The sequence below is a fragment of the Lepidochelys kempii genome, chromosome 7 (assembly GCF_965140265.1).
Source record: "Lepidochelys kempii isolate rLepKem1 chromosome 7, rLepKem1.hap2, whole genome shotgun sequence".
NCBI lineage: Eukaryota > Metazoa > Chordata > Testudines > Cheloniidae > Lepidochelys > Lepidochelys kempii.
In genome coordinates, this window is record NC_133262.1 from 10,958,988 (window position 1) to 10,975,025 (window position 16,038).

The 16,038-nt window shown below is 44.7% G+C and overlaps 1 long non-coding RNA gene across 4 annotated transcripts; it reads right to left on the reverse strand.

The window, feature by feature from the left end:
- Positions 1-642: 642 nt before the first annotated feature.
- On the reverse strand, positions 643-15,630 carry LOC140914080 (uncharacterized). 4 transcript variants are annotated; one of them, XR_012159761.1, is made up of 4 exons: positions 15,241-15,630; positions 13,725-13,896; positions 2,933-3,041; positions 643-805 (listed from the first exon to the last, which is right to left on the reverse strand). It is a non-coding gene; the product is annotated as an uncharacterized lncRNA (long non-coding RNA). The 4 variants fall into 4 exon arrangements; XR_012159760.1 differs by adding an exon at positions 5,255-5,456 and having other exon boundaries at positions 13,725-15,630; XR_012159762.1 differs by lacking the exons at positions 13,725-13,896; positions 15,241-15,630 and adding exons at positions 5,255-5,456; positions 9,069-9,179.
- Between the last annotated feature and the right edge of the window lie 408 nt (positions 15,631-16,038).

Genomic DNA, 16,038 nt, shown 5'->3' on the forward strand with positions numbered 1-16,038 from the left:
CTTCTCTCTCTTTCTACATCAAGAGACATAGCCTCCTCTCCAAAGTCCATTTTTCTAGTGGTTGGGATGGGGACCTGTTGTGCTGATCTCTTCAACATTAGCTCAAAAGCCAGCACCCTGCCTTGATTTCCCCTCTTGGGATCCTGAAACTGTACACACAAGAGGCTTGCATGAGTCCAACAGCCACTTCTTGGGGTCTGTTTTTTTTTAAACAAAAGGCCAGCAGGACCCCTTAGCTCGGAGTTCTCCAGAGGTTGCAAGGAGAGGAGGGCCTGTGCACAGATAGCATACCCTGAGGAAGGAGCTGAGGGGGTTGGTTCACAGAAAGGGCTAACTGGAGCCACACACTGCCCTCTGGCTCTGAGTGTGTAGAGTCTTTGCAGGATCAGGGCCTGGGTGACTTAGGCAAGGTCATACAGGCAGAGCCAGAAACTCAACCCAGCTCTCCAGAGCCTTTACCACGAGGCTGGCCTGCCTCTCTTGGCCAAGCTGCTTGTTGTTCATGGTGTATGGAATGCGTCTTACAAGCAAGACCATATTAAGCTACACAATTCCTTTTGAAATATGTACATGAAATGTTCCTGTCATAAAACATACAGGATATTCAACAAAGTGGAGCCAACACAGTTGTTGGAACCTTAGCTTTCAGGCTGCTTTTTATTTTATTTTATTTTAACTGCTAAGTCTTAATGCTACATTAACAGGGTGGGTTTTTTTCAGTTGACACAATTAAGCTTCTCCATAGTTGTTCAGGATAAAGGTGCATTAGAGATCAAAGTCTGGCAGCTACGTTTTTCTTTGTCAGCTGGAGGAACACAAACAGAAAACTGTGAGTGTAGATTCATTTACAGAAACCTCATTTAAGGTGAAAAATCCTTTTAGCTTCAATAACTAGATTCTTAACAGATGTTGCAATCAAATACTGGTATACCCTTTTCCAGCTAAAAGCCCGGTGCTACACCGCACGCTGTAGCGTAGCTGTATTTAATCACCACACTTTTCTCTCATACACACACATCTCTAAAATGTTTGAATCCTAGGGAGGAAAAAAAAAAATACAGAACTGATTTAATTTATAATACATTTAAAGGCAACTTGGAACCAGAAGCTGTTAAGAGTGGGCTTGTCATAAAAGCTCCTAACTACAGCTTTTTCAAATGCTTCTTTGCCTCCCTATGGGCCCAGCTCTGGAAGTTGGAGTCAAAGAGCTCTGGCTCATAGCATAATATCATCTCCCATTAAATATGTAGCCAGAGGGCTGACTGGAGGAGTTGTCCATAGAGAAGAGAGAGAGAAGCAGTAATAAGGACAAGTTTCTGTATGAGTTGTGACATGTTTATTTCGATACACCTCCTGTAAATAAGCACAAGTCTCTAGACCAGCAAGTCCAGGAGGAGAAAAAGGTGACATGCAAAGTAGTGGGCAGTGGGTAAGGATATATTTTTGCCCATGGTTAGAGATGAATAATTGGTCTGAAGAAGTCATTACAGATTAATAGTATAGGAAGCTGGTTTAATCTCAGCATCCATGTATGATGAGTGATGAATTCCCAGTCAACTTGTCAGATACTGAATAATTAAATATCCCAGATTCTGATTCTCTGCCATACTGCTGTTTTCAGGTTCATACAGTGCAAGACAGAGGTCTTAAAAAAAAAAAAACCACACAGAGGAATTCAGCTACATGGCATACGGAGAACACTGCTGCATAGGAAATTTCAAGCTATGTGCAACAGACACAAAGACAACCAAGATCATTGCTGCATAGTTCCCAGGCTTTGATTTGGGGTGGAGGGGAAGCTAGACTAGAACTCTTACAGGTGATCGTTTCTCAAGCGGCAAGATAGACATGATGTAATGAAAGTGAGAACCTTTGCTATTCTTGCCTATACGTAGGTACTGGTAGCAGAACCCTAGCAGATACAATGGTTGCAGAGTCTGACAAGTAATCTCAGACTGCAAAGTATCAGCGAGGGTGGAAACATATTTTTAAGCCTATTAGTGCCTACTTCATTGTGAAGAGAGCTGGATTTGCTCCAACAGTCTCTGTTGGCATGAAGCAGCACCCAAGGCTGCTCTTCTCTAACTAAGAATGAGGCAGCTGTGGTAAAACATACCCAGAAGATAGGCAAGTTCTTATACTTCCATATATACAGATCCCTTCCCTTGGTTTCTCTAGTTAATTCTGTCTCTTGTTGCCACCTAGGAAGTCAAGTAGTAGATTTTGGCAGTTTACAGACCTGATTCTGAGAAGAGACAAGCATGTGCAGCTCCTAAAGACATCAGACTAGGTTGTGTTTTGTGAGAAGTCTAGTCCAGCTTTGAAGAAACCCCTAACATGCTGTGATCAGACTGTGGAACCATTGGTGCAGTCCTGAGACTTAGGGCTTCTCTTTGGGTTTGCTTGTGATTGATTTCATTTCATGATTGGCAGACAATAAGCTGTTCCAGTTTGCATAAATCCTAGTGCCAGTTGATTTTTATAATTTAACTGATCACTAAGGCCTGGTCTACACTCTAGTTTTACATTGGTATCGCTATGTTACTCAAGAGTGTGAAAAATCCACACCCAAGAGATGTAGCTATACCAACCTAACCCCCAGTGCAGAAAGCACTAGGTCGAATTCTTCCATCAACCTAGCTACCACCCCCTGGGAGAGGATTACCTGTGCGACAGGAGAATCCCTTCTCTCACAATAGGTAGTGTCTACACTGTAGTTTTTATGGGTACACAAGCCCTAAGTCCTCCCATAATAGGCCACAGTTGTAGGGAGTTAGAGAGCTCTTCATGAAGCCAACCTCAGGAGGGGTTGTAGCCTTGCCAAATATTGCACAGTGCGAGGTATGTTAGAGCATTTGTTGACCGGTCCCGGAGACCATGCACAGATCCTGAGGGAGAGGAATAGTTATGTAGTTAAATGAATAGAAGGTACCTCTAGAGAGACACCACAGGCCACCGGAAAGATAGAAGTCCGTTTCTCCTGTGCTGTATTTCTTCCAATCTGCAATGGCTCTGATGTCTGAGAAATGAAGACTTCAACCCTGGTAACAGCCAGAAAGGATTAGGACAAGATAGGACCTTAATCTTTAGCAGAAAAGAAACCTTGAGAGGAGACAAAAAGCACGCCTTCCCTTTTCAGGTCTTAAAAAAACAAACAAAAAAAAATATGGGACCAGGTTCAGGCACTAGACTGCTGACAGCAACACCCACTCTCCCTGCATGTGTCAGGGACCCTGCCACGCAGCTATGCCCCAGACATGCACAAAACCTCTGCCTTCCATAGCTCCAGCCAGCCACTTTGTCAGACACTAGCAATCACCAGAGTGCAGAAGGCCTTACCAACATTAATATATTTATCCTCACACCCCCATGCGAGGTTAGGAAGTACTATTAACCCCATTTTACAGATGGGAACAGAGGCAGAGAGAGATTAAGTCACCCACAGCAATACAAAAGCCCATGGGAAAGTCAAGAATTGAACCCAGATTTTCTGAGATTGAAGTCTAGTTTTCCCCCTTCCTCTTCGCCACACATCCAGGTTCTTCCTCGTGAGAGTCACAAATTGTAGTGGTCCCTTCTGGCTTTATGATCATCTAGTTTGGCCTCCTTCATAAAACAGGCCATAGTATTTCACCAAGCGCTTCCTGCATCAAGCCCATAACTTCTGAGTGAGCTACAGCATAAGCTTTTAAAAGCCATTCAGTTTTGATTCAAAGAGCTCAAGTGATGGGGAATCCACCACGTTCCTAGGTAGAGTAGCCATTGGAACCATTACCTCTGCATTACAAATCTGCACTTTATTTCTAGCCTGAATTGGTCTGGCTTCAGCTTCCAGCCAATGGATCCCATTATGCCTTTGCTAGATTAGAGAGACCTCAGCTATTGGGAATCTTCTCCCCATGTAGGTACATAAACACCGTGATCAAGTTACATCTTAACCGTCTCTTGGATAAATTCAACAGACTGATTGTCTCTAGTCTCACTGTAGGGCAGATTTTCCAGACCTCGGTTCATTCAAGCTGCTCTTTTCTTAACTCTTTCCGATTTATCAGCTTTCTTATTAAAAGTATGGACATCGGACTCTAACACAGTATTCCAGTAACAGTTTCATTAATCACATGGTAACAGCAGGTTAACAGCTGCTAAAGAGCAAGTTGCTGGTGTCACTCAATTTGGTTAGGCTCGGTGAGCATAATCTGGCACAGAGAATATGATGCAGTGTAACCCTGACTTCCTGCACATTATACTGCTCAGTCCAATTAATATGTATATTATAGTCACACCTAGAGATCAGGATCCCACACTGCTAGGCACTGTACAAACAAAGAACCAGAAACAGTCTCCATCCCTCAGATCTTACAATCTAAGCAGATACGGCAGCATCGGTGGACGGGGAAGGGGTATACCGTAAGCAGAACGAACAACGTGGTTTGCAAACCAGCTTCAATGGTCTGAGCCCTGTGCCAGATTCTGCTACTATTTTGCTTACCAGGCTTAACCAAACTAAGTGGTCACCAGCAATTTGAATGAGATTAGGTTATTACTACTGGATATGAAAGTAAGTGAGCAGATGTGCTTGTACTTTAAGATGCAGGTTAATAGCAACTAGCGAGATATTTGTTTCAGCTATCTTCCCACACCCTCACTCCACCAATGGCTTCTTCCATGTTTAAAGGAGACCTTCACAACACCATCATTTTTTTCTTCATATTGAGTTATGTCACAGCGTAGGGAGGTTAAACACCATTTTTAAGCAGCATCATTGCAACAGAGGAGAAGGAAAGAGACAATGCATCATTTGAGGTCTTTCATTACTTCTCGCCCAGCAGCGAATATTTTTGGTACAATGCCAGGAGTTTCATGAGTAGATGTCAAATTAGGAACGTGATTTAATAGACTTGTTGGAACCGCAGGTAGATTAGAATGAGTACATAAAATTAAAAGGGATGATTTCTTTTATTTTATCTGAGGATGATTTGAAGTAGAATCTCTTCCTAAGGTTCAACCACTTTATCCTTTGAAAATGCTCTCCGTCGTCAGTACTCTGTTTACGATTAGCAGATTTCTGCAACAACAAAACCTAGACTGGAGACATAAAACAAGCGTATGGGACTATCCTGAATGAGTTGTAGGATTATCACTCATCTTACGTTTGGCACATTCCTCATCACGAACTCAGCATCATAACACCAGACAAAACACATTCAGACTCCATAATGAAATCACTTTCCTACCTCTTAATGAAATGGCTTACCAGCTGTAGCAGGTATGTTAGACTGCCTACGGCTGAGCTACTGTTGTGCCAGCATACTAGGATATTTAGAACGATGTTGGGCCAAGTTTTACTTTCATTTGAACTGGTACAAAAGAAGAGAGTAAGATTCCTCCATTGACGTTAGCCTGGTGTAAGCAAGAGAAGACTCTGACCCAATAGCTACAAAACGAGGAGCTACCACCTGGGAAGAAGAAAAGATTCATGTCATCATAAGGATAGTAGCAGTTGTAAGTTTATGCTCAAAAAGATCATGCCAAAGCCTCTTTTGAGCTAAGTATTAGACGGGTATAGTGCAGAGGATTTTGTAATCCATTTCTTCCTGCCTTCTGTATGAAGCACTGGCATTAAGTACATTTGTTTATACTTTTAAAGAACATTTCTCCTTCTCATGCTGCCCTCCCCCACACACAAAAAGTTCTTTTCCATGCTAATGCAGTCAACCACCATTAATGAGCTTTGGCTGGCTTGCAAGGAGTTTTGACAGGCCTGTTGAACTAGTGCCAAGAAGAGATGAATGTTTGGCTTCGAATAGCACAATGCCCTGTTTGTCTCATTGTTACATTGGAAGCATGAGCAGACTAATGTGATGGGATGTAGAAACGTACAACTGAAAAATGACTGAAAATAGAATTCTATGTTAGTAGCGGCTATTGAAAAATTCTCTCTATTGTCTTTGAGGGAACCTTTCTGAAAAACTAAAAATAAAAAATAAAAACAAACCCCAGGGGTGTGTGTTTGGGGAAGGGATCAATTAGTTGTAAACCTAGATCTGAGGAATTGCACTCCGCATTGGCTAGACCTTATTTGCGTCTCAAGAATTACCTATAGTTCTACCAGCAACTCTACTGCAACACTGTTTTCTACAGTGCATGTTCTTGCAGAGAACGGTTATGCAAAGCATGTAGGAGTCTGAGCTCATTTCTGCTCTCAGGTGTGTCCCCATGTTCCTGTGATGTCAGTGAAAGGGATCCCCTGTATCTGAGGGCAGAATATAGGAACTGCCATACCAGATCAGAGAGTCATCTCCTCCAGTATCCTGATGCTTCAGAGGAAGCTATAAGAATCCCAAAGTGAGCCAGGGGATAAACTGCCTACAGGGAAAGTATTTCTTATTTTTTCCTCAGATATTACCTTATGCCCTGAGGACCCTTTATGTTAAATATAGGCTAGTCCCTCTAAACAGACTGATGTATATTCATCCTTACACTGAGCCACGTTGTCTCCTTCCAGTGGAAAGTCACTCATGGGACAAGTTCAACTGGGAATTCTGCTTGGCTTACCTGATGTTCTCCCCTAAGCTGTTCTGCCTAGGAGTAACCAAACTGTCAGCCCATGCAGTGGACAGGGAGCTTAGGTCTCCGCATGGATGGATATCCTAAGAGCCAAGGGAAATATGGTACGTCTTGGGGCAACTCTTGCCACCCTGTGCCACTACATTGCTACTGAACCCCTCCCCGACCCCAACGATGCAGCTCTGTCAGGAAATATAGTAAATCTTGGGGTATCTGTGTAGACCCTGTGACTCCATACGGCCACCTCGGCACCTTCTCACCCCCGACAGTACTGCTCTCTCAGGAGCCATTCTATCATGCAGTGCCACTGAGGAATTAGAGGTAGCCTAATGAGGCCCACAGTGCCTCGTGTGGTTGGATTGCATCTCAAACCAGCAGTACATAAAGGAGTACTCAACGTCTCTGTTTTATAGTGTGTCTTTTATATATTATCAGTGCATTGAAACACATCTGTTTAGGTAGATGTACTGTAGGTTGAAAAGAAACCATGAACATTTATTTAGATTCCTGGCACATTAGTATCAAGCTTAAAGTTCATCATATAATCATGTAAAATAGCTAATCCTACTCTTCAGAGACTATAACCATTTAGTTATAGCTACATATTCTGCTGCTTGCACGTCAGAAAGAGACGAGCTGGTGCGAGACATGCCCAGTTTGGTGCAGTATCGTTCAGCTGTTCAAATCATTCAAGGTTGAAAAATTTGAGTCTTTTGATCTTGTTCCAGGCTATTTTTCATTCATAAGATAGTTCGCTGGGATTGCAGCACAGAGCACAAATGCATTTCCCACCTAGCGAAAAGAAAAGGAGCACTTGTGGCATACACAGAGAACATGAAACAATGAGTGTTACTATACACACTGTAACAAGAGTGATCAGGTAAGGTGAGCTATTACCAGCAGGAGAGCGAGGGGGGGGGGGAAAGAGAGGGAAACCTTTTATAGTGTATTCTATGTATATAATTCTATGTATATAAATCTCCACTGTATTTTCCACTGCATGCATCCAATGAAGTGAGCTGTAGCTCACGAAAGCTTATGCTCAAATAAATTGGTTAGTCTCTAAGGTGCCACAAGTCCTCCTTTTCTTTTTGTGAATACAGATTAACATGGCTGCTGCTCTGCCACCTAGCGAAATTACTAAAATCCCAGGCTAAAGGAACTAGAGATTTGAAGTGTCAGCAGACTGGACTTTTGGAGACTAGAACACAGAGGCAATGTCCCCGGTGAGCTCTTTGGGGCAAGGATTGTCATTTATTCTATGGCTGTACCATTGCTAGCATGAGAGGACTCTGGTTAAAGGATCTAGGCTAGAAGTGATTGGGGGGTGGAAAGAGGAGGAGGATGACAGACAATTTTATGGGGAAAAAAATGTTTGTTGTTTCTGTTTTGTAGGGCTCAACAAATGGACCCATTGTCAATTTTTTGGTGATGTTTCCCCATGATAATTTTAATGAAAACTTTATCAAGAGTTTGTTTACCAAAAACCACATTTTCCTACTGAAAGGCAGGGGTTTTGGCCCATGGGTGAGAGCATACACACAAAATGATAGGGACTTTGGTTAAAAAGATATTGGTGGAAAACGTTAATAAAGTTGAAAATTAAAAAAACAAACAAACACAGTATTCCCCCTTTTGTGCAAATGAGTTTTCAACTGTCTCCAATATACTTGTTTGAGGTCTAGAAGGAGGTGAAAAGCAGACCAGCTGAAAGTCTCTAGGTAAAGATAAGTGGGGTTGGGGGGGGGGAGACAAACAAACCAGGAGTGATATCTTGGTAGGGGGTCTAGTACAATATCACCAAGTCAGGAAGAGGTGGAGGGTGTGGCATTTCTAGAACAAATATGCAAAACCACAAGACCTGGTAGTGATGGGGGGACTTTAACTACCCAAATATCTGTTGGAAAAACAACAATGCAAACAAACTTTCCCATAAGTTCTTGGAACGTATCAGGGACAACTTTGTGTTTCAAAAAGTGGCAGGGGACAGCCATTTTAGACTTGATGCTGACCAGCATGGAGGAATTGGTTGTGAATCTGAAGGTGGAAGGCAATTTGGGTGAAAGTGGTCATGAAATGACAGATTTAATGATTCTAAGAAAAAGAAAGGAGTGAAAGCAGTAGAATAAGGACAATGGACTTCAGACAAGCAGAGACCTGGCAAGTAGTGTCCCTTGGAAGGAAAACTTCAGGAATCAAGGAGTTCAGGAAACCTTGCAGTTTCTCAAGGAGAAAATATTAAAGGTTCAAAGGTAGACTATCCCAATGTGAAGGAAAGATAGAAAGACTAGTAAGAGGCCAATATAGCTCCACCAGAACCTCTTTAGTTACATGGATAATCAAAAGTAACTTAGGAGAAGCCTTAAGACTCCACTAAGCTACACTGGGGGATTGGACTGACACCACCAACTCAGGAACAGAGAGCACAAAGATCTCCCTATTACCCCCCTTCCCAGCAGTGGTGGGTGTTTGGGGATTGTAGCTGAGGAGCTGAAGCATACCGTGTACCACTGAGAAGCCTCATGGTTGAGTGGAATGAGCACAAGGTCTGGGTTCAGAAATTCTGATTCTGGCTCATTGTGGGTTTCAGCAAGTCACTCTGTGTTATGTCTCCATCTGTAAAGAGGGGATAACACTTGATTGCCTGCCACAAAGTATTGTCAGGAGTTAGTGAGTGCACTTCTCTTGAGCACTTTGAATGCCAGCCCTTAGCACCTGGATACCAGCTAAACATTATTAAGGGACCACTGAAATTCAAAGCAGTTACTTCCAGACACACATATATAAGGAGAATAACAAGCCTGAAATATGGCCCCTTGACGCATATTTGGAGGAGGTGACTTGCACATTAGACCTTTGGGAGGTTGTGCACCAGCATTTCAGAGTCAGTGACCCCATCATTCTGTGTACAGTAAAGGTAAAAAAGCAATCGCAATCCAGTGGAGCCACTCTCATACAATATAAATGAGAGCCTGCTCTGCACAGAGAGCACACCCGTGATTCAGACTCTCAGAATCAGGTTTAACAGGAAGTGTGAAATCAGGGCTGGCTCTCTCAGGGGCCAATCTGAAGCAGGCTGCTCTGAGAGGGGCTACTCTCTTTCAGAAGGAAGCACATGTCAGTGCCATTCCTGTGAGAACTTGTAGGTGGCAGCTTTCTCATAAAGTGACAGAGAGAGGCTCACGGGTCACCACGCATGAGTCAATATCACTTCTCCCCCATGCAAACCGAATGATTACCAAAAAAAAAAAAACCAAAACAAAACAAAACCCCACACACCAATGGGAAAGTTTGTCATTGTAAGATGAAAGGACACTGTGGAGGCCAGATTAGCTCATCTAGTCCATGAACCATATCTGACAAAAGAGGTGCACGTCTAATTCTTTTAGGAAGTTCCACCAAAAAAAGATGTCTTATGACTAGGTTTGCCAAACCTCCTGGTTTCACCAGGCGTCTCCCAGAATCAGGCTCTATCTCCTGGAGCTACTGAAGCTAAACCAGGAGATTTTAGGTGCTAAAAGTCCAGCTCCCTACCTGCCCTGGCTCCGCGCCGCTCCAGGAAGTGTCTGGAACATCCCTGTGGCCCCTGGGATAGGGTCTCCGCACAATGCCCCCGGCCCAAGAGCTGACTCCGCGGCTTCCATTGGCCGGGAACTGCAGCCAATGGGAGCTGTGGGGACGGTGCCTGCAGGCAGGGGCACTGTGCGGAGACCTCCTAGGCCTCCCGCCTGAGGGACGCGCCGGCTGCTTTTGGGAGACACCCGAGGTAAGTGCCACCTAGCCAGAGCCCACACCCCTCGCCCCCTCCCGCACCCCAACCTTCTGCCCTAGCCCAGAGCCTGCACCTCACTCCCCCTCCAGCACCACAACCCGCTGCCTCAGCCTGGTGAAAGTGAGTGAGGGTGGAGGAGAGCAAGCGATGGAGGGAAGGGGGGGGAAATGGAGTAAGTGGAGACGGGGCCTCAGAGAAGGGGTGGGGCAGGGCAAGGGTGTTTGGGTTTGTGTGATCAGACAGTTGGCAACCCTACCTATGACCCAAAAAAAGGAGCAAGTCCTGTGCATGACGTAAGCCTTCGGGGGGGGGGGGGGGGAAGAACACTGCAGAATATATGGCCCTTGTATTAAAAAAACCTGCAAGGTCAGGACATGTTCCCCTCCCTGCAGATTTCTGAGATGATAGGTATGCATGGATGTAAAAGAAATACTGTGTGTACAGCTCTATTAGACAGGGCACTCTGCAGTGCCCAGGCACGTTCACGTCCGATGAATATTTCTCCTCATCAGCTTTGATTTACTTCAGGTCTGATGGTGTTTATCACTGCGATTCAGAACCACATTCCTGTTAGTCATCTCCCACACTTATCCTGTGCCCTCTACCTGCTTCCGTGATGTCCCTACCTCCGTGCTCGGCGTAACAGAGACCTTTCCCATCTGAGCTTGTTACTTCAGTTACATGCTACTGGAAACATGTTCAAAGGTGCTTTTGCAGCATTTGGTAAGAAGTTGCCTGTTCACCTGAGCTGGTTTCCATCTCAGACGGGTTTCCTGCTTATCTTTTGGGCAACGACACACACTTGTTCTGCCCAGAGCACAGCTGTAGACCAGTGTGCCTCAGAGGTGCTCCAAAGGAACATTGCAGGGACAACAGCTATTGCATCTGTTAATCAACTCCGCTTTCTTTGACAGAAAGCAAAGCGAGCGGTTTACTTTCACGTGCTGTCAGCTCTCAATTAATTCTGTTGCTTCTGCAGGGGAACGTGTGACAACAGGTCACGGGGTCATCACCGCTCTGTTTCTTTGCCACGAAGCGTGGCTAGATCTGCAGAGCAACATATGTGATCAACTCTCCTCTTTCACTGGAAGGGAGTGGCGTGAGGTCAACGTTCAGGGTGAATGCAGCTACTGTGATCAGAAGTGGGGAGGCAGCAAGACAGGGGAAGAAAGGAGAGATGAAGGCAGCAGGGGAGTCTTTAGAATGTTTACTCAGAGCAGCTGATGCAGAAAACACCTTCTGGGAAGAGGTTTGATCTCTCTCAGAAGAGGAGCTATGCAGAAGCCTTCCTCACCATAAAGCTTGTCCCTTTCAGATGGAGATAGGCCACAACTGACGTACAGAATCCAAATACCTTTGTACTTGAGAAGCAGGAGGGATACGGTATTTGAATTTATATGCCTGGATCTGCACTCACCCTTAGGATCTTGGGACAGATACAAAAAAAGAAAAAGGAGTCAGTTTTCTGTTCAAGAGCCACAGAACTCTCTGAGAGCAGTTTAGCTGGTGAGAATTTCACTATTTCAGGCTGAAATCTCAAGAGAGCAAACAACCTGAGAAGTTACAGCCAACCTATTATCCTTAACTTGCATGTCACATTAAGTACAAGTAGGCTCACTGAAACGAGAGGGGCTACATACCTGCTTAAGTACTTTCCTGGGTTAAGGGCCAGCTGACCAGAAAAGGCATCTCTGTCTCGGGGTTTTCTCAGCACTTGGGGCCAGATCAGCAGAGGGTATTTAGACACTTAATTCACATGGGAGTTAGGCCCTTAGATACCTTTGAGGATCTGAGCCTTAGGAACTACAGCAAGGGGTGCTAGAGAGAGCCCCAAGGTAAAGTGATCTAACGCGGCAGACACCTTCCTCAGTGGAATTACTTGTACCCAAAAGAGCGAGTGTTGGCAGTGACAAACCTCTGGAAATAAAACAGGCCCTAACTGCAGCACCATTAATGAAATGGTGGAGAAAAGTACATAAAAACTTGCTTTCCTAGAGATTCAGGACCTTCTGTAGAGTTTTATAGTGAAAAATCCTCTACATCAGAGCCTAGTGTTTAAAACAAAAACCAAAGAAAAGACCAAAAGGCCTAACATACCCACAAGTTCTTTAGCTCCTGCTGTGATCCCTAGTTCACTCTTTCAAGAATAGCTTAGCCCAGGGCTTTTCAACTCATCCTTTTTACAGGCTACACTTCCCCTCCTGTGTCTCTATCTAGCTAGATTTTTTGCTAAGCTTTTACACATCTGCCAACTCACCCCCACCCCCCATTCACTACCAATTAGCATTTGATCATCCAATTACCTTAGAAGTGCAAACTTTCCCACAGCTGAAGACATATAGCTACTTAAGAAAGAGTTAGCCCTTGCTTCCCACTTGCAGTGCATGTGCAGAGCTCCTCATGGTATGTTACTACCTGGTTCAGTGGCTAGGGCTCAGAGGTAGGAGTAAGGAAACTGGGGTTCTAGTACTATCACAAATGTGCTGGATGCCTTGGGGCAAGTAACTTCACTTCTGCCTCAGTTTCCCCACCTGTAATATGGAAATAATAGTACTCTCCTTTGGGGAGCATTTTGAGGTCTAAAATAGTAAGATGGTCCTGGAGACAGGTCACTGTGCCGAAGACCTAGGTCCAGTTTCCAACTCATCCACAGATTATCCTATCCGAGCTTGGGCCAGTCACTTAATTCCCCCTGTGCCTTGTTTTCCCCCAGAGGGATTATATTAGTTGTATGACCATAGAGCCTAGGATGCCTAGACAGCGCCTTTTGTGCTAGGTGCTGAACAAACACAGAACAAAAGGACCATCATTGCTCCAAACTAAGTAATAATGTTTCCCGATCTGATGGGGGTGTTGGGAGCACAAAGTCCATTAATGATTTTGCAGCAATCTTATCGTACAATAACAGGGGCCAACTAATTACTTAGAAATAAGAAGTAAGAATTATCTTATCATCTGCTTTTAACAATAGACTTCAATCGTTAAACACTGTCCCTGTGCTGTGGTGAGTAATGAATAATGATCACTGTCTATCATTTATCATTAATTATGTGCATTTTTAAAGTTCCTGTACTTAGGGAGTTAGGATCTGCTGTCCTGACATTTCTTTTCCATTTTCTGAAATATAACCGTTTGAAATAACTCTAATTGATGGAGCTGATTGAAAAATATTGACAAAAATTCAATTTTCACGAACACTGGAAATCAAAAGTTTGTGAAAATGTGAGCAACGTTCCTCCTTTTCTCCCTAGCTCTACTAACCCGTTACATCTGTGCGTTGTTTATTGATTGTTTTCAATTACATATGTATAGATGAAATTATCTTCTACTCACAGACATAAACTCAATACAGAGAGGCATGAAGGGGGAACATCTATAGTCTCACCTTTCTTCCATCTGCGTTCGTCCTTTTCTATACTTCCCAAAATGTTGGTTTTGTACATGGGATGTTTGCTGCAAAAATCTGTTGATTAGTCTGATGGCTGATCTTGAGAGCTGGTCTTTCTGGTGTGATGCTCACCTAAGTACACGTCTCTAAAGCTAGCTCTGAAAAATATCTGGAGGCAGGAAAAAAAGCATAAAAAAAGGCATGAGCTGAGTACAGGACTAGGAACTGGGAATTTCTGGCCCTAATGATGTGACCTCGTCTCAGTTTCCCCTTCTATAAAATGAGGGTAATATTTATTTACTCCCAGGGATGTTATGAGGACAGTTAGCTGCCATCTTCTCTCAGGCTGAGAGTGCTGCATCATTTCTCTTGGGAGGATTTAATATCTTGGTTCATAGCCCATCCATTTTAGAGAGTCATGTGAGACTTGTATGAGCTGCCAATTGTCAGTCAATAAAGAGCTATTTGGAGTCTTTCCTCGATTGTCTTTCCCTTCTGGCCATTTTGGAACTATTATCTATATCTACATCTTCCTATCATTTGTAGTTGGCACCACATACATGTTCTCCACTAAGGGAACAGAGTGTTCAATACGTCAGCACATTCTAGTCGTCATCTGACCTCATGGCATGAAAGTATTCTGGGTTAACGGTGAATGTTGTAGGCACCACTGTTCATTTATTATTTATTTTATTTAAATAATGTATTTAATGTGGGTTGCCAAAGGGCACTTGAGAATGCCACATTCATTAACTGACCCCAACTGCCCAGCTAGAAGCTCCCATTGTGCACAGATGAAAACAGAGGAAGTTCAATGCAGGCAGCATTAAGCTAACCCAAGAAGGACTTAGATGTTCTGAAAACAGACATAAAGGGTAGGAGAGGGAGTGCTACATTTGAGGAGGCTCTCCTGCAGAGTATGCCATGGGACGGTGAAAAAGAACAACCCATCTGATGTGAGGAGTCTTGATGGGACATAGGCATAAGATGGTCCTGCTTGTTTGATTTATTCTTCATAGAGTTCTTTTTCATTGGGAGGTTGGGCCTCCCAACTGCATTAGCCAGGGGTGTCACATTGGGAATGTGCACTGTAAGTTTTCCATTACTTCCTGATTTACAGAGCAGACATTGTGTATCCCAGGTATGTGCCAAAAGGGTAGTGGGGAGGGTGGGGATTCACTTGGAATAAGCTGCCAAAGATATAGATAGTCTCAGAAACTTTTCAGGCTCTCCCTATAGTGCTTTCCCCAATAGATGACAAAACTTGGCTCCATGTCCCTGTGACAACTGGGCCCTGGCTGCTGCCTTTAGTAATCATAAGGGAAAGCCACAAGTCTATTCTTCCACCTCTCAAGAAATTACCTTTTCGTAGACTGGAGGTTCAAGGGTCTCTTCCTCCTTTTCTCCTACACCAAGCATCAACTGATCATGGAAAGTTAGCCCAAGACCCTCTCTCCCCTTCTCATAACATCTCTTCTTTGTGGTATTTAGGGGTGGGGCTGAATTCCCTCACCTCTGAGCTACACCTCATCATCTAGGGGTGGTGTCCCAGTTCACAAGGTGAGCCAAGAATTGAGTCAGTTTCCATGTTCACTGTGCTGCTTTTCTCACCCCTTCTTTAAGAAAGTCGTTGTTTTAGGAAAGGTTTTGACAGGTATCCCACATGATACAGCAGAACCTCAAATATACAAACACCAGAGTTACCAGTCAACCGGACACCCTGTGGATCCAGAAGTCCTCAATCAGGCAGAAGCACAGACAAAAACACAAATGAAAAAAACAAATGAGAAAAAGGCAAATACTGCTCAGGGCTTCAGCGGTGTGGGTACAGATGCAGGTGGGAGGTGAGGAGACTAGAGTTAGGGGCAAGTGGGGGGGTTCGGGGCTTCTGACCCTCAGAAGCACCGGGGCTCAGGGCTTTAGGCCCAGGGGGAACGCTGGGGCTTGGGGCTTCAGCGCCATGGCTGTTCCCAGCTTCAGCCCCGTGGGGAGCACCAGGGCTCAGGGCTTTAGCTAAGAGGGGAGTGCCTGTTTCAGCCCCAGCGCTCCCCCCACAGGTAAAGCCCCGAGCCCTGGCACGCCCTTTCCTCCTCCCCTGCCCCCGCCCCACTGAACCCAGGAGCCGAGCCATGAGGAGCCCTGAATCCCAGCAGCCCCCATGGGCTGAAGCCAGGAATGGAGCTGTGGGGATGAAGCCCTGAGCCCTGGCACTGAAGCCCCGAACCCCAGGGCTTCCCCCAGGTCTAAAGTGTTGAGTCCTGGTGCTCCCTCAGGGCAGAAGCCCTGAGCCCCCCCTGCCCAGAGCCCTGGC